Source organism: Tenrec ecaudatus, chromosome 5 (assembly GCF_050624435.1).
Source record: "Tenrec ecaudatus isolate mTenEca1 chromosome 5, mTenEca1.hap1, whole genome shotgun sequence".
Lineage (NCBI taxonomy): Eukaryota > Metazoa > Chordata > Mammalia > Afrosoricida > Tenrecidae > Tenrec > Tenrec ecaudatus.
This window is the reverse complement of record NC_134534.1, coordinates 128,438,955-128,463,148: the sequence shown is the minus strand read 5'-3', so window position 1 is coordinate 128,463,148 and position 24,194 is coordinate 128,438,955.

The following is a 24,194-nucleotide window of genomic DNA, read 5'->3' as shown; positions in this document are numbered from 1 at the left end:
TCACAATGTCCCTGGTCATTCTTTGAAGGTAGCAAGGGCTCTCCAGGGAGAATTTCCCGCTGAAACCTCACTCTTGCTCCCCTCCAGACTTCCTTTTGTTCCCCAAACTAAAAGAATCTGGAAAAGAAACACAGTTTGAGTCCCTTCGGGTGCCCAATTGCCATTAGGCTGTGGTACAAATGGAAGCGTGTAGAATTCTTTTTTTAAAATTTTTTAAAACATTTTATTAGGGGCTCATACAACTCTTATCACAGTCCATACATATACATACATCAATTGTATAAAGCACATCCGTACATTCCTTGCCCTAATCATTTTCTTTTCTTTCTTTTTTTTCCCCTTTTCTTTTTTTACATTTTATTAGGGACTCATACAACTCTTATCACAATCCATACATATACATACATCAATTGTATAAAGCACATCCATACATTCCCCGCCCCAATCATTCTCAAAGCATTTGCTCTCCACTTAAGCCCTTTGCATCAGGTCCTCTTTTTTTTTCCCCTCCCCTCCCTCATGTGCTCCTTGTAATTTATACATCGTTATTTTGTCATATCTTGCTCTATCCGGAGTCTCCCTTACCCCCCTTCTCCGCCGTCCCTCTCCCAGGGAGGAGGTCGCGTGTAGAATTCTTCAGGGAACTCTATCGTCCCAGGTGGAGGATATGTCAAGAGCAACAGTTCCACATTTTCATAGAATATGTTTTCATAATTTTTTAGCAACACTTTCTGACTTACCCTTGAATTTAAGGGTACAAAACAAACAAAAAATGATCTGTATTATAAAAAATAGATAATGTTCCTCAAAGAAGCATGAAACATAAAATATTCCCGGCAAAAGCTTCACATGGCAACAAAATGTCTTCTTGGTGAAAGCATGCCAGGTGCCATCATGAGGCTCTATCTCAGAGTGAGCCAATGCCCAACAGAAAGAAATGCTGCCCAGTCCGGCACCATCCTCACGACTGTGACCTGTAAGCCCACTGCTGGAACCACGGTGTCAGTGACTGAATCGTGTTCAATAAATTCAAATTCCTGAGAGCTTCATCAATTTGCTTTTGACCAAAGTGCTCTTGGCCAAATCGTCAACCGTCAGAAAAAACCTAAACACCCAACAAGGGAATTTATAAAGACAAACTAATAAATCCCGACCCATCAATACAGTAATCATCATGCATCTCTTTAACAGAACATAAAAACGCATTTGTTGCAAAAAGCATAAACGGACTCTTTTAAACATTCAGGACTAGAATTATAGGTACAAATCAACCCAATTTAGCTTTGGACAGGTGGCACACTCGAGGACGTTGGCCAGTAGGGACAGACATCCTTTTCTTTTAGAGGTCACACATTTCACTGCGTATTTCCTTCATCAAGCCTAGTAGTTCCTAAACATCCCTTGCTGGTTATTTCAGAATATAAAGTATCAAGTGGAAAAGATGATCGGCCACAAGCGCTACCTGGCCCAATGTCAGAGCACGGGCTCACGTCAAACCAGTGAGTCAGAGAGATTCTCCAATTCAACTCAGCCACAATGCGTTTCCTCCGCTGGGCATTGCTTTTAATGTTTTTCAAAAGCAACTTTATTGGGGTACAATTCAAACAGCAACAATAAAATCAAACTCACAGCTCTCGAGTCCATTCTGACTTACAGGGACCATATAGGACAGGGCAGAACTGCCCCCTGTGTGTTTCCCAGACTTATACAATCTGTATGGGAATAGACAGCCTCATCTTTCTCCCTCAAAGTGTCTGGGAGATTGGAACTGCTGACTTTGGGATAACAGTTCAGTGTGTGGCCCACTTTACCACCAGAGCTCTGGGTGTATAGTTGTTGTTGTTGTTGGGTGCCAACGAGTCTGTTCCGACTCATAGCAGCCCTGTGGACAACAGAACCAAACACTGCCCGGTCCTCACAATTGTCCTTATGTTGGAGGTCATTTTTGTAGCCACTGTGTCAAGGCATCTGGTTGGGAACCTTTTTTGTCTTTACTGGCCCTCTGTTTCAGTCAGCCATCGTGTCCTCCGGGGACAGGTGTCTCCTGACAACATGTCCAAAGCATGCGTGTGGGGGGAAGTCTCATCCCCCTCACCTCGAAGGAGCATCCTGGCAGTACTTCTGGTAAGACAGATCTGTTGGTCCTTGGGACGGTCCATGGCACTTTCAGTATCTGTGGCCAGCCCCATAGTTCAGACCCTATTCAGTGTCCAGCTTTCACATGCATATGATGGGGTGTCGTTAGCCTACGATAAATTACACATATCTAACGCACACAATTTGATGATTTAAAACAATGTGCACACACAAGTATTGCTATAAGCAGTTAACAGAATGACTGGACCTACTTGTCCCTCCCACCAAGGTCCCTCCCTGCCCCTTTTACTCTTCCTCCGCACCCCTTCCCCGCACCCTTCCCGACAACCACTGACCGGTTGTCTGTCATGTGGATGGCTTACATTTTCTATAGTTCTCTATTGTTGCCAGCATCAGCAATTCATTCCTTTTTAATTGCCCAGTAGTGTCCCACTATGTGGGCTGGAAAGGAAGGCATTTCGTTTATCCTTCACAAGGTGGTAAGCATCTGGATGGCTTCGAGTTTGGAGCAGCTACAAGCCAAGTCGCTGGGAGCCTTTGGACATGTGCTTTCGTGGATAAACACCTACTGGTGGAGTGGCGGAATCATATGGTAACTGTATGTTTCGATTTCAAAGAAGCTGCTAAACTATTTTCCAAAGAAGTACTAGTTTGCAGCTCCAGCAGCACTGTGTGCGGGTCTGCATTTCATCTTACGCCAGGAGAGAAGCTTGCAGGAGGTTCCCTCTGGGCACAACCTGTTTCCGAGGAGACCTGGGCAGATGGGGGCACGCAGCCCTGCATTTATTCCATATGTCCTTCGTGCCAGCCAGCCTGGGGAGTGGCCGCGGAACTGGGGGCAGAAAAGAATTCCAACAAGCTGCCTTGGACTTGATGCAATTTTGCTGGTTTCACAAAATATGTGTTGAATTAATAAATGAGTGCCGAGGGAGGGAGGCCCAGTAGGAAGGGGCGGGCTGTGGGCTGGGTTTGGACGAGAGACTGACAAGCTGATGGAGGAGGAGAGGGAGTGGGGGAGGTCTGGCTGCACTGACATATGATTCTGATTCTCAGTTTACAAAAAAAATGCCTAGTACTGGGATTGCCACAGCCCTTTCAGTGCTGGGGACACCACATCCCTAAGGCTTGCTTTCTAAATCCTGCAAAACCAAACACTGTAAATGTCACAGGTAAGGAGTGAGTTGGTGCTGCTAGAACATGTGGCCAGGGGGTTCCGGACAGACATCCTTGACTGGGTATCACAAAAGAAGCCAGCAGAGGAGGTGACATGGCAGGACCCTGGAGTCTCTGGGGCTGGCGTCCACATCCACCACCACCCCAGTCTACTTTGCAGACCCTCTGCACCTGCAGCCTTCAGGACACTCCACCAGCACATTCTCAATCTGTCCCACAGATGGAATGATTGGCTCTGGGACCTCCCTGGCTTCCTGGTGCTAAGTCCAATAGCCTTTGCCCAGATCTGTGAGGCAAGCCTAGTAGTGTTCACTTCATCCTTCTGGAATGCTCTCCTGCTGTCTCCTGCATGTCCTCCTGCCTCGCTCTGCCACAGTCACAGCTGGGAGGGCTCTCCACCGCCACACCCACAGGAGGGAAGGCAGGAAGCAGAATGTGCCCAGGACAATGTTGAACTGTGAGACAGTCTCAACTCAGGCCAGTCCACCGGGAGCTCAGAGATTCACGTTGGAGCCGCAGACTCAGCTATTTAGCTCCCGGTGGTCAGTCACTGGGAGAAGCTGTTCCTGGAAGGTGGCAGGGCTAGGGCTGAGTACTTTTACCTTCTGTAGGATGTCAGTTTGTCCGCACCCCCAGTAGCTAGGTGAAGAAAGCCTTCCTTAACGAGGGATCTAAGCCACACGGCAGTGTCCCCTGCACCCTCCCTCTCTCCTAGAGCTCCTTCCTGTCATGGGTCCCTTAGAGTTCCTAGGTCTTTTGTTCTTCTCTACTTACCATCTCCTTTTCAGAAACACCAGCAAGTGATGCTAGGAACTACGAGTTATTGGACACTTCCTGGAATTATAGCTAGCCTGGGCGGTGGCCATGGTTTGCATTCGACTGCTAACCCACAGGTTGCTCGCTCTTGTTGACCCAGCAGCACTGTGGGCAAAAGGCTTGGCAATCTACTCCCATAGCAATTACAGCCCAGAAAATCCCACGGAGCTCAGCTCTTCTCCACAACCTAACGGGACGTGTGCGGTTTGGCGCATTGTATCCTGGGTGGTGCTGTCCATCTTTACAGGGGCAGACAGCTTTATCTTTCTCCCAAGGAGTGGCTGGTGGGCTTCAACTGCTGGCCTCTGGTTAGCAGCCTAACCCCACACCACCAGGAGTTCTACTTCGCCCTATAGGGTTGCCATGAGTCAGAATCAACTGGATAACAGCTCGGAGGCTATAGGTAATGCAATGGTTTGCACTCAACTACCAACCAAAAGGTTGGTGGTTGAAGCCCACCCCGTAGTACCTCAGAAGAAAGGTCTGGTAACCTGCTTCTGGAAAGACGGCAGCCAAGGAAGCCATATAGCACATGGGGTGGCCATTAGGCAGAAACAATGGGACGACTGCTGGTACATGCAACGCACCACGCTGAGCATCACCAGTATATTGTCTCATTTAAGTTCACAGCCCACTGACACACACACTCACTGCTGTGGAGTCAATTCCCACTCACGGAGACCCTACTGCACAGGGCAGGACTGCCCCTGTGGGTTTCCAAGACTAACTCTCTTTTTGCTGCCCCTCCACTTTAAGAAGCATGACGTCCTCCTGCAGGGGCTGGTCTCTCCTGACAACGTGTATCAACACTGCTCAATCACAATTCTCCACAATCTCCCTTCTCCTTCTCCTCACACCATTTTCTTCTCCCAGACACAGATCCCAAGAGAGGCACCCATGTGCACGTGGCTCCTCGTGAAGGGACAGAACTGCAGCCAGAAAGTGGAGCGGTCACGGGCAGGAAGGCAGGCAGGAAGAGGTTAGCTGCTCATCAAGCAGAATTCGAGGGCAGTGGAGGCTCAGGCTGCTGGGGAAACTGGTCAGGATGCCGGACAGGCTTCAGCGTTATCCACCCCAAAGGGTGCAGCACCCCAAAGGGCGGTGTCCTCCTCCATTGCAGTGTTGTAAACCCTAATAGCACACCTGGGATGAATAGGGATGTCTATGTTATGTTAGCGACATCATATTGGTGTCCTGGTGTGTCTTAACGGAACACTTTAAAAAAAGATAGAACCGTTTTATGGACATATAATGCATGTGCCGTCTAATTCAATGGTGTAAATGTAACAAAAGGAGCTGAGCAGGTGGGGGAGGGGTTGGCAGGGGGGGGAGTGGGAAAATGATGATGGCAGCATATGTACAAAGGTGCTTGACACACTGCATGAATGTATGGATTGTGATAAGAGCCCCCAATAAAAGTATTTAATAAAAAAAGAAAAACAATAATAAAATGCTTTGTCTCCTCTAAAACTAAAATTATTTAAAGAGTTGAGCAGCAATCATCACTAGTCAATTTTAGAGCATTTTCCTTCATTTCTGTATTCATTGTTACAAGACTTGATAATCCTAAGAAGCTATGAATCTAGTTAATGTCCCTATAGATTTACCTCTCCTGGATTTCATACAGAGCAAATCATACAGGATATACGCCCCTAACAACAATAGCAAAATAAAGCACAGAAAAACCTCAATCTAAAAGAAAAAAGAAAACAATAAAAACTAGAATTAAAAATGGGTCAAACGGGAAAAACAAGGCTAAGATGCTGAACTTGAACCTCACCCTAACCACCTTGGGGGAAAGGCGAGGCTTGTACTCCTTTAAGAGTTACAGTCTCAGACACTCACAGGAGCCCCGTCTACTCTGACCTATCGGATCACTGTGAGTTGGCACAACCTTCATGACAGTGGAGTTGGGTTTGCGGGCAGTGAAGGAGTGGCAACGCTTGCACGAATGCGCTTTCTGTTGCACTCTGTCTGAGGACAAGGGTACTCCCATCCCTGGTCAGTGGTCGAGTGAGTTCAGTGGAGGTTTAGTGACCGTGGGGACTGAGCGAATTGATTTCAGGCTTTCACTGTCATCCACAGCCTTCTATTACCCAATCGCTTTTGCGATCAGGCCCTGAAGCATCTGGATTCCACATCACATGGAGATTGCTAAGAAGTGAGGAACAGAAGCTGCAAAGAGATGAGAACCTTCCCGCAGAATTGCCAGAGGAAGACTCCTCATGATCAGCTCTCTAACCTTGAGAGTCCAGTCTCCTAAACCGTGAGAAAATAAATGTCAGTTCCTTAAATCCACCCACGTGGGCCATTTCTGTTATAGCAGCGCACACACCAAGACACATACATATGCATATACACGCACACTCACACACACACACGCACATACACACGTGTAAGATCACACCCACTGCCCCTGAGCGGATTCTGGTGCACAGGGACCCTAAACAGGCGGAGGCGTCCATCTTTACAGGAGCAGCTAGCCTCGTCCTTTGAGCAGCTGGTGGCCAGAGCCAACCCAACACTTCCTGACAGCGCCACCAAATCCAACCCACCGAACCATGCCTGCTGCAATCCGGTTACTTCCAGGTCACATCACGCCCCTTCCAGCTGGAGGGGAATTGCCCCACGAGGTTTCCCAGGCGGCACTCGACGTGAGAGACCCCGGAGAGGCACTGACTAAGCAGTCAGTCGCTAACAGAGAGGTTGGGGCTTGAGCTGCTCCGTGGGAGGAAGGTGACAGTCAAGATCACAGCCATTGAAACACAGCGTGGCAATTGGACTTTGTCCCACCGAGTTGCTGTGAGCGGAATTGACTCAACAGGCTAACACGTTCATGTTTTCTTTAAACTGTTCAGACTGCGATTTGGGTGAATGTTTAGCGAGCAGACCATGCGTTTTACATGCAACACTTTACATACATTTTGTTCTAGCTCCTCCATGTCAATTCCCTCTGTGTACCATTACTTATCCCACTGCCTCTCACGGTTTCTTGTTTCCATTCCGCGTTCTTGCCTGACCGTCCTCAGCTGCATGCTGCCCTTCTGACGTGCAGTGGTTGATCATCCTCCCAGGGGATAGTTCCAGTTCCAGACCTGAAGGCTGACTAAGAGCCACAGCGCTGGAGTTCTACCAGTCTCTATCCTCGTAGTAAGCTTGGTCTCTTTTATGATTTCAGGTTTTGCTCCACACTTTCTCACCCACTCTATGCAGGACCTTTTAGTGTGGTCCTTTTCAGACAGTTTGTAGCTCCGGTGTCAGGGTGCGAAGGCTGGGGTTCGTGTGGTCCGTTAGTCCATGGGACTGATCGTTTCTGTTCTTTCCTTCCTTCCGACAGCAAGAGACCAATAGGGGCACCTTCTACGGCTGCTCACAAGCTTTGAAGAAGTCCCAAGTGGCTGCTCACTAAAGGACAATATAGGATATAGTCTTTATTCTGTCATGGGACCTTGGGGTCCCTCGAGACAATGGGCGTGGGCCTCCAGGCTCAGCCATTCATTCCTTCAGGGAGTTTGGTCATGCTAAGAAGTTTTCATCACAAACATACAGCTTTCTTCTAGTTTCTAAATGCTTCCTTCCCACCCACTATCATGATCTCAATTCTACCTTACAAATCTGGCTAGACCAGAGGATGGACACGGGTACAGATAGAAACTGGAAACATGGGGAATCCAGGGCAGATGATCCCTTCAGGACCAGTGGTGAGAGTGGTAATACCAGGAGGGTGGGGTAGAGAGGGGGAACTGATTATAAGGATCTACATATAACCTCTTCCCTGGCGGACGGACAACAGAGGAGTGGGTGAGGAGAGATGTCGGACAGTGTAAGATACGACAAAATAATAATTTATAAATTATCAAGGGTTCGTGAGGGAGGGGGGAGTGGGGAGGGAAGGGGGAAAATGAGGAGCTGATGCCAGGGGCTTAAGTGGAGAGCAAATATTTTGAGAATGATGAGGGTAATAAATGTACAAATGTGTTTTATACAATTGATGTACATATGGATTGGGATAAGAGTTGTATGAGCCCCCAATAAAATGATTTTTAAATAAATAAAGCCCACCCCCCAAAAAAAGAAGTTTTCATTACTCTGCTCCCCCATGTCCTGCCACATACGGTGGAATTTGCAGCAAAGGTTAATTTGCACAGACAAACGGCCTCTATCAAACAAATCCACATTCATGGGCATGCGTCCACTCTCCCTCCCACACCTGCCCAGCCTGCATGGCCATCCAAGCACCGACCCGTACATCACCCACCACTATTGCAGGAGAGTTATGTACCAGGATTTGCCTCTGTCGCCTCTAGCTCTGGCAAACCTCCCAGGGTCTTCCCTGCCTCCATCATGTTTAACTAACCCCCTTCTTATGATACGCTGTCTTCCTCTTCGCCCAAGGTCATCCTTGTCTACCCTCTAGCCCGTGGCTTCCCCTCCCAATCCTCAAAGAGTGGCTCTTGGCGTGTGAAAGCCTTTTTACAAGCTCATTTGTCCCGGAGCCAATTCTCAGGTCTTTGCTCCCAGGGAGTGGTGGTGGTGGGGGGGGGGGGGACTGTGGCTCCGTGCTTCACCATAGCGCTGTGTTCTGTGTCTCTTATGTGTTCATGTGTCCCTTAGCATTCATTTCTGGCAGCTCTGGCTCTCCAGGGCCTGAGTGAGTGAGCTTCTGCAGCCCATGCTGGTCCCAAGGGGTGAAGCTAGAAGACTCTGAAGTGACAGGAGTCTAAGGTTTGTTATTCCCACACTGCAGATTAATAAACTGAGGTTTGGAGAAGCTGGCTCAAGGTCACAAATCTTTCCATTTCGAAAACAACATAACATGTCCCTAGAGAGTCATCATCTTGTCCTACCCTTCAGTAACCGCACAGGCCTGAGAACGCAGCGGAGGCTCAACAACTGCTTCCTGATGGATGAGCCTGCCTGTGAGGCTCTTATTGGAACCACAGCATACGAAGCTCTTACCTGTGCCACCGTCCTTCAGAGCAGCAGATCCTCGGTGCTTCTCACCGCACTTTCACCTCACTACCCCGTGGGCCCTGGGACCCAGCGAAACTGAGGCACACTGAAATGATGCTGAGGCCGGAGCGGGTCATCCACGGTGCTTCTCCCTGGCTGGCCTCCAAGAGAATTAAAATGCCCTTCCAATCTGTTTCCCCCCTCCATGAAATCCCCCTCACTCAATTAAAGGAAAGAGGGAAAAAAATCAATCTATTTGCATGGTAACCTAAAGGCCAGCTCTGGGGAGAAAATAGTCCCCCATCTGTATGGAGAGCACGACCTACACGGTTCACAAGCTCAGCCAAGGGCCTGGAGCTTTGTTTTTCCTTCCTTGACCCTGAGACTCTGATCTCTCACTTAACCCCTGACCCCTTCAATTCAGATAACCAGGAAATTGGCAGCTGGGGCTCGCTCCGCTGGGCCTGGGCTCACTCTGACCGTGGAGTCTGAATAAAGGGGGTTGCAGCCCTAGCAACAAATGCAGAGCGCAGGACAGCGTGTGTGAGTGTGTGTGTGCCTGCTCTGTACAAGGTTCTTCACCGGCCTCCCCACCCAGAGCGCAGGGGACAGCCTCATGACAGCCGATAACATTTAAAGCCTGCTTTCTGCAGGAAAAAAATAAATGTATAAGTGAAAGCAATAGTAAGAGCTTGCTTTGACTCGGCTTGGACACCTGAGACTGAAATAGGTCCAAGATCCAGCAGCCAACCGTCACCCCACCCCCACCCCCCACCGTCACCCCCACCCCACCCTCACCCCCACCCCCACCCTGGCTTCTGCTGCATTTCAAACAGGAGCAGAGTCTGGATTTTCACAGCAGCTACTGAGAGGTGGGTATGAGCCACTTGTTTGAAATTGAATCAGCCGTTTTTATTAAACCATATATTTTCATTCTTGCCAACGGAGCGGGGAGAGAACATTCAGGCCTCCGCAGTGTGGTCTCCAGCGTATTTCCATTACAGATGCAGACCCCACTGCCTGCCATTACCCCTCCACCGGCACCACTTCCCACACGGCTGGGGAGGAAGAGCCTCGCCGCTCTTTGTGGTAACCCCAGAAACAACATGCTTCCTAGTCCTTTCAGCACCCCGGATGTTTATTTCCAATTACGGGGCCTGTTTGCCGCCCTTCTCTCCCATGACCCAGTCCTCACGGCTCAATTCCCTCCAGGTTCCCAGTTCTGTAGCTGCCACCACTGGCTCCTTGTGGGCGACTCAACAGCTCCGCAGTGACCACCCACCGCTGTGCCCTCAAGACTAGACGACTACTTAATCTCTACTAGGAGTGTGGCAAGAGCCTATTAGATGTCTCAAGGGACAAGCACTTCTTTGGAGTCTCCTGTTCTCATATGCATGTGGGTGGGCTTTTCACTCATTCAGTCATCGACTCATGCACTCATTCATCTACGCATCCATTCATACTTTCACCCAATTCTTCATTCATCCCCTTAGAACGGTGCTTGCACACAGACAGCATGTTGACTACTGTCATTCATCCTTCTGACAAAGAGCCTACTATGTGCTAGGGACTGGAGGGCCAATGAGTACAGCCCGCCCCTGACTTCATGGAGATCATAAGATCAGAAGTGGGTGGAGGGGAGGGCTGGCCTGGGAGGCCTTATCTGTGGAGCTTTGAAAGCAAGCTGAAACTGGGCCTCACCCCAGAAAGTCTGGCTTAACTGGTCTGTGGTGGGGACCAGGTGCTGCCACTTTAAAAGGCTGTTTCTAATACAGAGCCACTGACTAGGAAGTAGCTCTGTTCCCCTGGGCGAGGACGAGGACGGCTTGCGCAGGGGCTGTGGGAATGAGGAAGAGGGGGCCCATTTCACACGGGGGTCAGGAAGGCTGTCTCGCCTTGCTGAGACCTGGACTCCCACGGCATTGGGAGAGGGGGGAGGTCCACCCTCTCCTTCCACAATCCAGCTTTACCCAGACCCCAAAGAGCCAACTTTCGGGAACCTTAACTGACCAGCTTACAGGACCTTCTTACAGGAAGTCAACCCAAACTCATTGGTGGCCTCAGCCTCAGACTGCCCTGCCGGGTTGGTGGGCGGGGGTGGGTGGGGGAGGGGGGTTCCTCCCAGGATCTGTTCAGCCTTATCTTGGTGTCTGTTCTCTCTCTGACCTTTGCTTCCCCACTGTGTGCCCCTTGGTGCACTCTGCCTGGGCCCAGGCTGTCTCCTCCTGGGAACAGCCGTTCTCCCTAAGCTTTTATGAAGGCCCTACTTCCCAACAGGCACAGGCTAGAGTACAAGAAAGATCTGGTGAGGCAGAGAGAAGCCCAGGCACGGGAACAGGCAGGGCAGTGCCTTCCCCTACCCTCCACCCCACCTCCCTGCAGAGAACTTCTGAGAGCTGACTCCTGAGCCCAGGGCCCAGGAGATATGCTCTGGCATCAGCACAAGGCCCTGGAGCCCACAAGGAAAAGCCTGGGACTGCAGAACCAGGAGGGGATGCAGAAAAGCTGATGGCCACTAAGCGAGTGGCCTGTCGCCATGGCCTGATGCCCACAGCCCCAACTAAATGGGGCCACACTAGAGCAGCATGTGGTGTGGCCATGAACACTGTGAGCCCCCACCGCTACCTATTCCTGGGGAGAGCCTGAGAGAAGAAGGGCAACAGGCCCCTGCCTAGGGACCCTGCGCGAAAGCACCTCCTTCCAGCTAGAGTCTAGATTCTAGACGCTGCAGACATCCTCTCGCCCAGAATCACACACATGGGGTTCACCTCTCTGCGGTACGCACTTGCACAAGCCATTTAACTTCTCTACGCCTGGTTCCTCATGTTCACAATTACAACAAACAATCGCTCTTGTGTGTATCCCAACCTCTGGCCACCCTCTCTATGTTGGACTAGAACAGCGCTTCACGGGGGTTTCAGTGGCTGCTTTTTTTCTACACGCGGATGGCCAGACTTTTCTTCTGAGGTTCCTCTGCGTGGGCTCAAACCTCCTACTTCTGAGAGAGCGACGCATCCCAAATACCAGACCCACTGCCAGGAGTCAACTCCAACCCAGAGCAACCCTCTGTAGGGGCGTCCAAGGCTGTACATGTTGTTTGTTTGTTTTTTAGGGTGTGAATAATTTTTAATAGGGCGGTTGGTGGTTTTTACAAATATATGGAAAAATGACGCAATGCTGCCGGCATTGGACGCCATCCTGGGCCACAAGTCTGCACACTCCTTTGCCACGGGTCTGGGCCTGCAGAACCTTTCATCCTGCCCTTATTGTTTACTATGACGCCTGCGTTACCTTCAGAATAAAGAAACACGCCAGCTTCTCTCCAGCAGGACTTTCGTTGCTGTATCCCCACCGCAGGATGTACCTTCGTTCAGAGCTCGGGTTTGTGCGTGTTTTTTTTTGTTTTTTTTTTTTTAATGGGAGCAGATAGCCTCATCTCTCTCCCACAGAGCAGGTGGTGGGTGTGAAAAGGTGACCTTTCTATGAGCAGTCTAACGCTTACCTGGCTGGACCACCAGGACTCCTTTGGTGTCTCCCAAGGGCTCAGTAAATATCTGCTGCCATGACTGTGTGGCCCCCCTGCAGGGGCCAAAGGTGGGCTCGCCTCAGGGAGCCAGTGCCCACAGAAAGGCTGCTGCTTATACACAGGCAAATACGGTACTGCTCTCCTTCCACCTCCCAGCAGCCGCAGGCATAGCAGCAGCAGCCGGGATATGAATTGATTGTCAGAAGCTGTTTAAGGGCCTGTGATTGAGGAGATGATCTGAGATAAGCTGCTCCACTGAAATAAAGGCCAACAGCTGCCTGTCTCCTCATCAGCCACGGCACTTTCCTAAGAGGGAGCTCTGCGTTTCAGCCCCCGCCCCCGCCCCCACCCGCCCCCAGGAGGCCCGCAGTGGGGAGAACCTACTGAGTGGTGGATGAGATGCTGGGGACTAACGTTGGGGGCGTTGAAGTCTAACAGCTGGGGTGGAAGATGTCAGATTTCTTGTTCTCCGTGGGTGGTGTCTCAATTCTGCAGAAGGATTTCAAGGAAACCTCGGTTTGGAGGAAGGCCGGGGCTGGGGGAGATCTAGCCCCACCCCAAGCCGAAGCAGGTGAATCCTCCGCTAGTGGAGCATGCCACGGTGAATCAGTCTTCCATCAGCTTGCTCATTCACCGCCCTGCATCCATTCATTTACTGGTTCACTCATTCTACAGATACACACTGCACAAGGACGTGGGCTTTGGCAGGCGACAGATGGGCTTTAATAGGTTTGACCACTTACTAGCTGTGTGACCTCAGGTAATTCATTCCACCTGTCTCAACCTGGGGTGCCAATGCCATCTCCTAAGACTCTGAACCCCCAAGCCCAACCAACTGCCGCTGCGTGGATTCTGCCTCCTCGTTGTAGGTAGATAGGACTGTCTTCAGAGGCACTGAACCCAGAGCCCAGCGCACACAATGCACCACTGCGGGTGGACCGTAGGCTGAGGAGGGGAGAGGTGCTACAAGCCAGGGCTGCACAACAAAAGCCAGAGGCACCCCTGAAAAGCCCACAGCTCAGGGCATCACTAGCTCTGCCAAGGAGGAGAGAGCGTGTTCATTGCTATAAGCTGCCCAAGAGAACTCATCAGCCCATTGGAGGATGCTGCCCATTGGAGAGAAAAAAACACTCAAGGGAGTGACATGTGCGTGGAATCTTAACAGGACAAGCAAAGAGGAAGGTTCAAGACCTGCGGGCCACAGAGTTGCAGCAAGTGGCGCACCTGGGAGCTCGTTTGAAATGCAGAATCTGCCCTGCCTCCCCACCTCCCCACCCCCCACCCCCTTTACCCACTGGCTCAGAATCTGCATGGGAGTGTCAAGTGCATTGGCAGGTCAGAAGGGGAAACTGGGCAGAGAGCTCTGGTCTCCGCTGAGTGTCCTACTGGGGGAGGGAGGGAGGGAGGAGAGATGATCTCCCACGTCTGGGCCAGACAGCGGTGCTCATGCGGGGCCTTTCTAACAGAAGGCTGCAATATGTGGGGCACAGAGCCCTCAAGGCTCAGCTGCAGGTCATACTTACACCTGGAGGATAGGTGCGCCGGGGCAGAATGTTCACAGAAGCTGCCTTTGAGTCAGGTGACTCCAGGCGCAGGGATGCAGTCGTGGCCGCTCACTGACTCAGGACCCCACCCATATGTCACTGGGCATCTTAAAAGGGCCAAACTGCACATGAAGTCCCACCCACGAGGAAGCTGTTGGCCCTCAGGCAAGTCGCTTTCCCTCTCAGTCCTCAGTTTCTCCAGTTGTCAAATCCAGGTCAGTGTGCAGTGCCCGGGAAGTGGCTCGCCCCACAGAAATTCTCTGACTCCCTTGCTCCGTCTCAGTCCCAGTGTTTCCCTCCGCCCCTCCCGAGTCCCCACGTTAGCCTCCGTGTCCACGTAGTGGACCATCCCAGTGCTTCTCTGCCTTGGCCTGGCTCCCAGAAGCTCAAGGGAAATGAGCAGGTGGAAGGATCACTTTAGAAAGTAGGCAGGGAGGAAATGGGGTGGAATAGATGGTAAATACTGGGTGCCTGTGTTCCCTCCCAAGAGCTCTGGTGCTGTAGTGAGTTATACTGAGCTACTAGCCCAAAGGTCAGCAGTTCAAACCCACCGGCCGCCCCGTGGGAGAAAGCAGAAGTTTTCTGTTCCCGTAAACACTGAGAGTCTTGGAAACGCACAGTCCTAGCAGGTTGCTATGCGTTGACAGCAGCTGGACGGCAGTGAGTTTGAGTTGGGGTTTGGGGGAGTCTCCATCCTGCAGGAGAGTGCTGAAGACAGGGTGGATGGCACTGCAGCGCTGTCCCTCTGCTGTCCTCCTGACAGTGGCACTTCCCGCTCTCTATTGGCACAGACCAAGCTGCTTCGGGGCCAAGGGGCTCCCCCTCCCTGCAAGGAGACTCCGGCGCAGGCTGGTGGGGGCGTGAGCACATAGCTCAGAAATTCCAGGGAGATCCAGGGCATGTAGGTAGAGTGTGGACACTACCTGCTGCACTCTGAATAATTATCGGTCAAGTTGCACAGGGTTCCAAAGCTATGTTGTTGGCGGTGGCATGGGGTGGATTCAGACTCAGAGAGCCTCTGGAACGGAGTAGCACGGTCCCTCCCGCGGATCCCAGGCTGTGCTCTGTATAGGAGCAAACCCCAGGCTTCCGTTCCAAGGAGCTGCTGCTACGCTTATACCTCCAACCTGGGGAAGTAGTTTATTGTGCCAACCTGGCTGATAAGCACATGTGAGGTTAATTGAAGGGCGGAGGGATAAATGGCTCTGTGAGCCTCGCCTTTCTAGTTCTCAGGTCTCTTGCTTTGTGATGGTGGGACCAGGGTGCAGCTGCCTTAGCCAGTTCCTGCTTCAGCTGGCAAGGCTCACTTCCTGCAAGAGACATCCCTGAGGAGAAGCAGCATGGATCTACCCGGATGCAGCCCTGGGTGAAGGTGCCACGTGGAGACCCCTGCCAGTGCTAAGATGCTTACACACTCACTGTGTTTAGTGAGATGGAGGAGGATTTTGTAGATTGGTGTCTGACATATGGATTAATGGATTAACGTTGGACTTGTGGGCTTGGGCAGCACTGGGTTGGGATGTTTTCTTAATGTGCACTGATCCTTTATATAAAACTCTCTTAAACATGTGAGTTTCTGTGGATTTGTTTCTCTGAAGTACCCAGACTAACACACCTGGCGCTGAGTGCTGAGCACTTAATCATTGTGCCACCGAGGCTCTTTCTAGAGACATAATGACAGCAGAGAGACGGAGCTGACCTGACCCTTACTGAGCACCGGCACTGTGCCAAGCCCTACCTGCTGGGTGGAATGTTTATTGAATCAATGGAACACCTCTTTGCGACTTTGGTCACTTTCTAACTCCACTCCACCCCTCGCTATGCAATGCCACGACCTCGATGAACTTTCCCATTCCAAACAGCTGGCGGGGATAGAGATGGGCTGTTAGTTGCTGCCCAGGCAGCTCCAACTCGTGGCAGCTTTGCGTAGGTGACTGCTAAAGGTTGCCTAGTCTGGAGCCAGCTTTGCGCTGTGGGGTCTGTTGTGGCCATTGTGTGGATCCAAGTCATGGAAGCTGTTCCTTGTCTCGCTGGCCCTCTGGTTTACCAAATGTACTGGCCCTTGTAGAGAGACGATAGAAGGTCCACAGGAAAGCAGAACAGAGCCGAGTCCACAGGCCAGCAAGGACATGAGCACGTGCCACACCCCACCCCTGGCCCACCGAGCTTCCAGGCTTGGGATAATGATGTGGAAGCAGACTGGCATGACTTTTTGGACATTTTCTCCATGCAAATGTGGGCCCTATAGTGGCCTGTGTGAGCCAGAAATTCTGCATGGTAAGGTAGACCCCCCAAATTGCATTGCAGATCAAATTTTTAGGCGATTAAAGGTGTTTTTTCAATGGTATGTTGGTTATTATTTTCCAGGTGACTCTAGGACCTAGCTCTGTTCAAATGTAATGCTGCACGCATGTCATTATTTCATCACACAGATCAGAGAACAGAGGCACAGAGAGGGCCGCGCACAGAGAGGAACCCTGCAGGCAGTCACACAGCTGTGGACGAGGTATCAGGGTTGGGGAATCACAGTGCTGCCTGGTGGAGAAGGAGGGGCATGGTGCGTCCTAGAACACCCCCACCCCACTCCCACTTTGGGATGGCGCTCTAGAAAGCCCTGGCTCTGTCCCTCCTGGGCTCTGCAGACAGGAGCTAATCCCGGCATCCTTCTTGTACCCAGACTCCCATGGTACTCACTGGCAGCAGCCGCCTCACAACTCCTCGGAAAGATGCTTAAGCCTCTGCCAACCCAGTGTTTAATGCATGCAAAGCCTCCTCTAGAGAAGTCACTTAAAAAGATTACAGAGGACAGGATCGCCCCTCCTGCCTCCAGCTCAGGGACTCTCTGCAGCTGGCCTGGAGCGAAGTTAAAGACGCAGAGTCTAGCAGCCTGGAAATAAAGTGAGCCTTCATTTGAGAAGTCGCCCAGAATCCCAGCTGCAAGAGCTCAGCCCACTGATTGCGCTGGCAAGCGTCTGCTGTGGGGCCATCGAGTGGGGACGCTGCGCTGGGCCCCAGGATAGTCCTGGTCCTCCCGAGTACTTCTGTGAGCACTCCCTACTGTGCCACAAAGTCCCATGCTTCTCCCAGGCGGCAGCGTCCTTCCCCTGCTCCCGGCGATGTGCCCGGATGCTCCTCTGCTCCTACAGCTCTTTAGGGAGGTGAGCAGGTTCGGGGAGGGCCCCGGGGGCAAAGGCTTTTCTCTTTAGCCTTCACATCTCCTTCTTTCGGAACTTTTGTCTCACAGCAAGAGGAGAAGGAATAAACTGCTAGTGAGAAAAGAGGAGAACAGTTGAGGGAGAGGAGAAAGGAACAAAGAACCAGCCTGCAGGCAGCCACCCACCAGCACCAGGTGCTGGGGCATCAGTTCAGACTCCGTGTGACCCTGTGCACCACAGAGTAACACTGCTGCACTGGGTTCTCCAACCCCTTGAGAGCGCATCACCCGGTCTTTCTTCCCTGGTGACTCTGCGGGGGATTTGAACCACCAACTTTTTGGTTAGGAGCCATGCATGAGCCCTCAGGAACTCCTTAGGGGCACTTACAGTGAAGATAAAATTGAACCCAGAAGAACGAATATGGAGCCATAAAGAGAAGAGGGATGGTGGGAACAAAAACATTAAGAGCAAACTCCCTGATCCTGCAAGCATATCCCCTCAGCTCACTAGCCTCTGTTCATATACATGTATATATTCATGTTAAATAATTGGTGGTCCCTCTCAGACTCACTGGCGCCCTAAGGCAGGGGTTAACACAGACAGCCTTCGGGACAAATCCAGACAGCTGCCTGGGTTGATAAAGAAAGTTTTATTGAGACAGGGCCACATTCCTTCATGCATTGTCTACGGCTGCTCTCCCCTTAAATGGCAGGTTGATTAGTTGCCTCAGCGACTGTACAGTCCACAGAGCCTAGAGCATTTCCTATCTGGCTCTTGACAGAGAGGTTTGCCAACCCCTGGGTATCAGTTCTAGCATTTCGAAGCTTCTGAGTTCTCAAGTTGCTGATCAATGCTTCAGCACATTCTCTACATCCTCATCAACTATTTATCGGGACCCCATAGTGTGGTGGGCTGCAAATTACAAAGTCAGCAGTTCAAAGCCACCAGCCACTCTTCAGAAGAAAAGCAAGGCTTTCTATTCCCACACAGAGATACAGTCTTGGAAACTCACAGGGCAGTTCTATTCTGTCCTATAGGGTCACTGTGAGTTGGAATTGACACGATGGCAGTGAGTTTGGTTTGGCTTACTGCGTTAGAATATTCTTCTTTGGTTACAAGTGATATAAAACTCAGCCTGAGTAGGGTTACACTTTAAAAGGAAGCGTTGGTGTGGGTTTGGGGTGGTGGGGGATGGGTTGGTGGCAGGTAGTGTCTCCTGTAACTAAAAATCCAGGGAATGAAGGGTTTCAAGGATGACTGAGCCCAGGAACTCAAACATGACAGTCGTGAGAAGTGACTTTCTTGTAACAAACAGGCTACGCAAAGGTGATGAGAGGTCACTTACATGATTAAATTACCAGTGATTGTACCCTCTGTCTGGCTTGAAGGATCATTCCAGCACCTGCCCAGTGTGCACAGTTTGATGAAGGAAGCGGTCGTGTTGGAAGAGCCCTCGAGGCACAGCGGGCAGGTGGGCTAACAGCCAGCAAGGAGCCAAATTCTGCCAACAACTACATGAGCTTGGGAATAGTATCTCCCCCAGTTGAGCCGTCAAGTGAGGTCCCAGTGCTGGCTGACACCTTGACTAAGAGAATCCAGTGGATTGTCCAATTTCCTGGCCCACAGACACTGAGAGCTAATAAAAGTGTGTTGTTTTAAGCCACTAAACTTGTGGTCATTTGCTAAGTATTCATCGGTCACTAGCACATACAGGAAGTAGTTCTCCGTGTGCCATCTCTGCTCAGTGAAGGGCCTCTAGGAAAGAAAGGCAGGATGGAACATCCTGGAGATGGATAGTGGGCATGGTGGCATAGCAAGGCCAATGTAATTAATGTTACTAGAGTCTATACATATGAGTGTTGGAAATTGCTGTACATTTTGTTATATGTGTTTTACTAAAAAAAATATTTTTTTAAGGAGAACAGAGACAGCATTGGAGGTACTCCTGGGAAAGAGAAGAGGGCTTCCTGGATGAGGGCCACTTCACAGGGATAGAGAAAAAGCACTGGGTCCCTGGCAGTAACAGTTAACATGCTCAGCTGCTGATACAAAGGTTGAAGATTTGTTTAATTCAGAAAAGCCTTGGTAGAAAGGCTTGGCCATCTACTTCTGAAAAAAATCAGCCAGTGGCAACAGAGGTAAATACTGTTATGTACACAATCCTGTAATAACAACAAGCTACAAATAGCAACTTGGGTAGACAGGCTGAATGGATGAGGGAGTATGTCCACAAATATACATTTTGTGGGTGATAATTGTACATGAGTGAGTATTTACCTTTTATATATATATATCCATGAACGTATTGGAGCATACAGAAGGCAAAGTTATAAAATCTTCTTAGACGTAACCAAACACTTTGAGGGAATATGTCTCTGGGCCTTGGGAATCAGCTCAAAAGTCTTGGGAACCACCAAATTCAATTGGTAAAACACAGTCCACAAAGGGGATGTGGTACGTCCTACTTTGGCGAGAAGAACTGGAAGTATTAAAAGCCGGTGAGGGGTCAAATAGAGTGTAACCATTGGTTTCTCCCTGCCCCGAGGCAAGAAGGGTGAGGAAAATCAAAGATACATGGAAATAAGTCACTGGATTAATGGACCATGTGGCATCAATCTCCATGATCCTGAGAACAGAAGAACCAACTGGTCCCTAGCTACCGCTACCAACTGGTCTGAAAGGGATCAGTAGAAGGTCCCAGATAGAGGATGAGAAAATGTGGACCAGGATTCACAACCTCACCTGAACTCCTATGCCTGGCCCTTAGTCACCCTTCCGGTTGGGACTCAATTTCCAGTCAAACAATAGACAGGTCTGTTTGGAGGTGGGCACACGGTAGGAGGATCAACCATTTGAGATCAGAAGAATGAAGAATTAGGAGTGGAGGAGGGCTACTCAGGGGGAGGTGGGATGAGTGGCATTCCATTGAATTGCAATGAATGAGATGAAGCAAAATGTGGATGAATTACTGAATGTAAAGTTGATGATCTGCTCCCTATACAATTCCCCACTTCACAATAAAACGTTAAAAAATCACAATAAGAATAATGATAACATTTCGGAGCACAGTTGTACCCTGCCACACACAGGCCCACCACGAGTCAGAGTGGGTTGGATGGCAGCCGGGATTTGGCTGTGGCAGCCGCAGTGGCCTTATTTCATTTAGGACTGGGCTCTTCACTCACTAACAATGGCTTATCACCAGTGTGCAAAATCCTCTTAGCCTTTCCAATGCATGACCTGATTTCCAGACAGCGTTCCAGAACAGGAGCTCAAACTGAAGGCACAGACTGAGCCCTGAAGACAGGCCGGACACAAAGGCCACTGGCTGGCTCACAGCCACCAGTGTCCAATCCATCCTGTTCTCTTGATCTCAGTTCTGCAGCTTCCAGTGAAAGTGAAGTCCACACAGGGGCCTGGAGGGGGCCTGAGGAGCCCTGGTAGTGTGTTGGGCTGCTCACCTGTCAGCAGCTCACTCCCCAGCCCCTCGTCTCCTGGGAGAAAGGTGCGGTTTTCTAGTCCTGTGAAGAGTTCTGGTCTCAGAAAGCAGAGGGACAGGTCTACCCTGTCCTATAGGGTCGCTGTGAGTTGGCTTCCAATCCACGTCAGTGAGCTCGGTTTCTTTGGTTCAGGGAGAAGGTCTGGGAGTTCCTGGGTGCAGCACAGTTAATGTGCTTGGCTGCAGCCCCAAGGTGGGTGGTTTGAGTGCACCCAGAGGTGTCGTCGAAGAAAGGCCTGGAGATCGACTTCCAGAAAAGCAGTCATTTGAGAACCATCTCGAGCAACGAGTTGACTCCAGGTACAGAAACACTTGTTTAGTATTTAGTTGACTTCAGGTGCAGAGACACTTGCAAAGAGGAAAAGAAATCCCGGTCCCTCTGTAAACATTTTAAAAATAAGCAGTACAGATCTGGACTGGGGGTGGGGTTTAGACAAGAACATCATGGTTTAAAAATCCAATGAGTTCAGCCCTCCTGAGTTTTCACTCAGGGGGTTTGGAAGGCGAGGGCTCTTAAGTTGGATTGAATCCATGAGCATTGTAGTTATGGCAACAGACACTTCAGCTTCTGGGATGCAGGTCCCTGGGATGGTTACAGAACAGTCAACGTCCAGGTAGCAACTGTGGCTGCTCACAAATACCATCCAGGGACCAGGAGCAAAGGGGCCCAGTGTGCGCCAGTGAGAGGCAGGGAGGCTGAAGACATTTTCTCAAAGAACGTGACCAATCTTTGTGAAAAGGGACAGGGGCTCAGGCCCGAGGCAGAAACTCATCCAACACAAACTGCCAGCCAGTCAATTCTGACTCATGGAGACCCTGAGAGACTAGGGCCGAACTGCCCCTGTGGATTTCCAAACTGTGACTGACTGTCTATTGAAGTAGAAAGCCCAGTCATTCTCCCACGGAGCGCATGCTGGTTTTGAACTGCAGACCTTGGGGGTCATAGCCCAACTTCTAACCACTACTCCACCAGGGCTCCCCATCAAAGAGCAAACAGAAATATGGATGCAGCCTTCGGGGTCGTGCCAAGCAGAGGATTAGGAAGCGTCGTGCCAAGCAGAGGATTAGGACGCAATAGAAAACATGGATTGTGGAAGTGAGGCCCACCTGGAGGTCCAGATGACATCAGCCCCTTCTCAGGTGCCAAATGCTCCCTCCTCTGCTTTCCTGCCCCTACTGTCTTGGTCTTCTTTTCCCTTAGGAGAGAGGGAAGCCCAAACTCAAGGCTTTCCTAATGGCTCCCCGTCACACTTGCAGGCATAGTTCTGAAGTGGCACCAGAGAGAGGTTCTGTGCCCTTCTCGGAGACAAGCAACCTGGCAACCCAGAGTCCCATTCCTCTGGCCTCCTGCGGCCCCAAGGGCGTAGAACCCTGTCTTCTCATCCTAGGGCTGCCCTAACAGAACAGCACAAAGTCCGGGGTGTTAGGGAGCAGAAGTGCTTTGTCTCGGGCACTGGAGGCTGGAAAGACAAAGCAGGATCTCCGCCAAGTCTACGCCTATGGAGGATTCGAGGGAGAACTGCTCCCGGCTCTCCCTTAGCTCCAGTGGCTGCTAGCCGTCCTGGGCACGTTTCATTTTCTTGGCATTTCATACAATAGAAAAATCCCTTTTTCCTGGCCAGAGGAGGATTTTGGTTGGTTGGCTGGTTTGCTTCGTTTTTCAACAGCTGTGATCTTTCAGAAGTGTCTCCCTGCCTTTCTTCCAAGGCACCTGGGCAGGGTCCAAACAGCCACTTTTCAAGGTGGCAGTGAACCATACGACCATGTACACCACCCACAGGCTCCTGGGCATCGCAGAAGGACCTGGCTCCATCACATGGCATGGGAGCGTGACCTCTGTGTGTGAGGTCCCTTTTCCTCCCTTTTAGACACTGGATCGAAGGGATCGAGACAAAGGACCCTCTACTCCCCTAATATAGCTCCTCCGATAGTAACCTCATAGAAAGGCCCTGTACTCTCCCACCCCCACCCCACCCTCCCACATCAAGAGCACATTCCAAGCACAGGTGTTAAGACTTCAGTGTATCTTTGGGGGTTCGCAGGCACAGGAGTTAGGGCATCAGCATATCTTTTGGAATGGACACACTCAGTCCATTTCAGAGGGGCCAAGGGAATGTGCGTGCCCTGCCTCCTTTAGACCCCACCCTGGCTACCTCAGATCCCAGAATTCCCTGCCCAAGGGGTCCTGCTTACCGCATCTCCTTGGGCTTCTTTCTTTCTTTCCCCTTAGGAAATCAAGCCCCATCACCAGTGTTGCACCACCAGGTCTGAGAATTGGCTAGTGGGCAGCTGGCTGCAAGGAGGTGAGGATGGAGCTTGGATACACAGGCTGGAGAGTTTGCAGGCAAGTTAGGGGAGGCACTTTCCAGTGCAGAAGTGGGGGGTTGAAGAGGAGTGGGGTACAGGGGTAGTGTAAATACAACTACAGTGGGCTGCTGGCTGGAGGTTGCAGGCCATTGATGAGACACCAGGTGACCTAATACCAAAAAGCCCACCCTTGAAAATCCAATTGTGCACAGTTCCACTCGGACCCAGTTCCAGGGTCAGGATCAAGTGAGTGGGAGACTGGGGAAGGGCCAGCTTTCACGACACCACCACAATCTGGCCCGGAACTCCAGGGAGGCAGAGAAGTCTAAAGTTCCTGCTGGAATTCAGGGCACAGGAGCCCGAGGGGCACATGGCTGAGGGCTCCGCTGCGAAGAAAAAGGTTGGCAGTTCAAAGCCAGCAGTTGCTCCCTGGGAGACTGATGTGGCAGTGGGCTTCCATGGGGATGATGGTGTGGAAACCGCTAGCAGTTCCAGTCTGTCCTGTAAGGGTGGCTGTGTGTCAGAAGCAACTGGAGGCCAACCGATTGGAACTTCTTGATCTCTTTTTTGCAGAGCATTATGAGAGTCTATTCGCCAAGGTTGGAGGTTAGGGCACATTTTCTATAACACTGTATCAGTGTGATTTGTAACTGGAAAACTTTTCAATGCCGGGTTGTGGAGCTCCGTTTGTACGTCTGCCGCAGGGTGCACAGGGTCAGGGGCTCAGGGCTCCTGATTCTGCCCGGCTCCAGCAGGAGACTGGAAGCGGCGGCAGCAGCTGTCTGGGAGGCCAGACACTGCGGGAGACCAGTGTGCCGGCTACAGACAGCACCGCGCCCGTGGGCTCCTCGGAGGCCCTGGCGGTGCACGTGGTGACTGTGCTGGGCAGCAAAGGGAAGGCTGAGCCAGCCGCTCGCCTCTTCTGCACATGCGTGACACGGTGGCTGGAAAAGGTCATTAAAGGTCTGATGTGTGTCCTCTCCTCCACCCGATTGAGCCAGAAATCCCAGCTCTCGCCACCAGCTGCCACAAGCCACCCCAGCCGAAGCAAAGAGCAGCCTCAGGCCCCAGCAGGAAAAAAGTCAATAGCACTTTGGCCCTCGGCCAGCCCGGCATCACTCTGG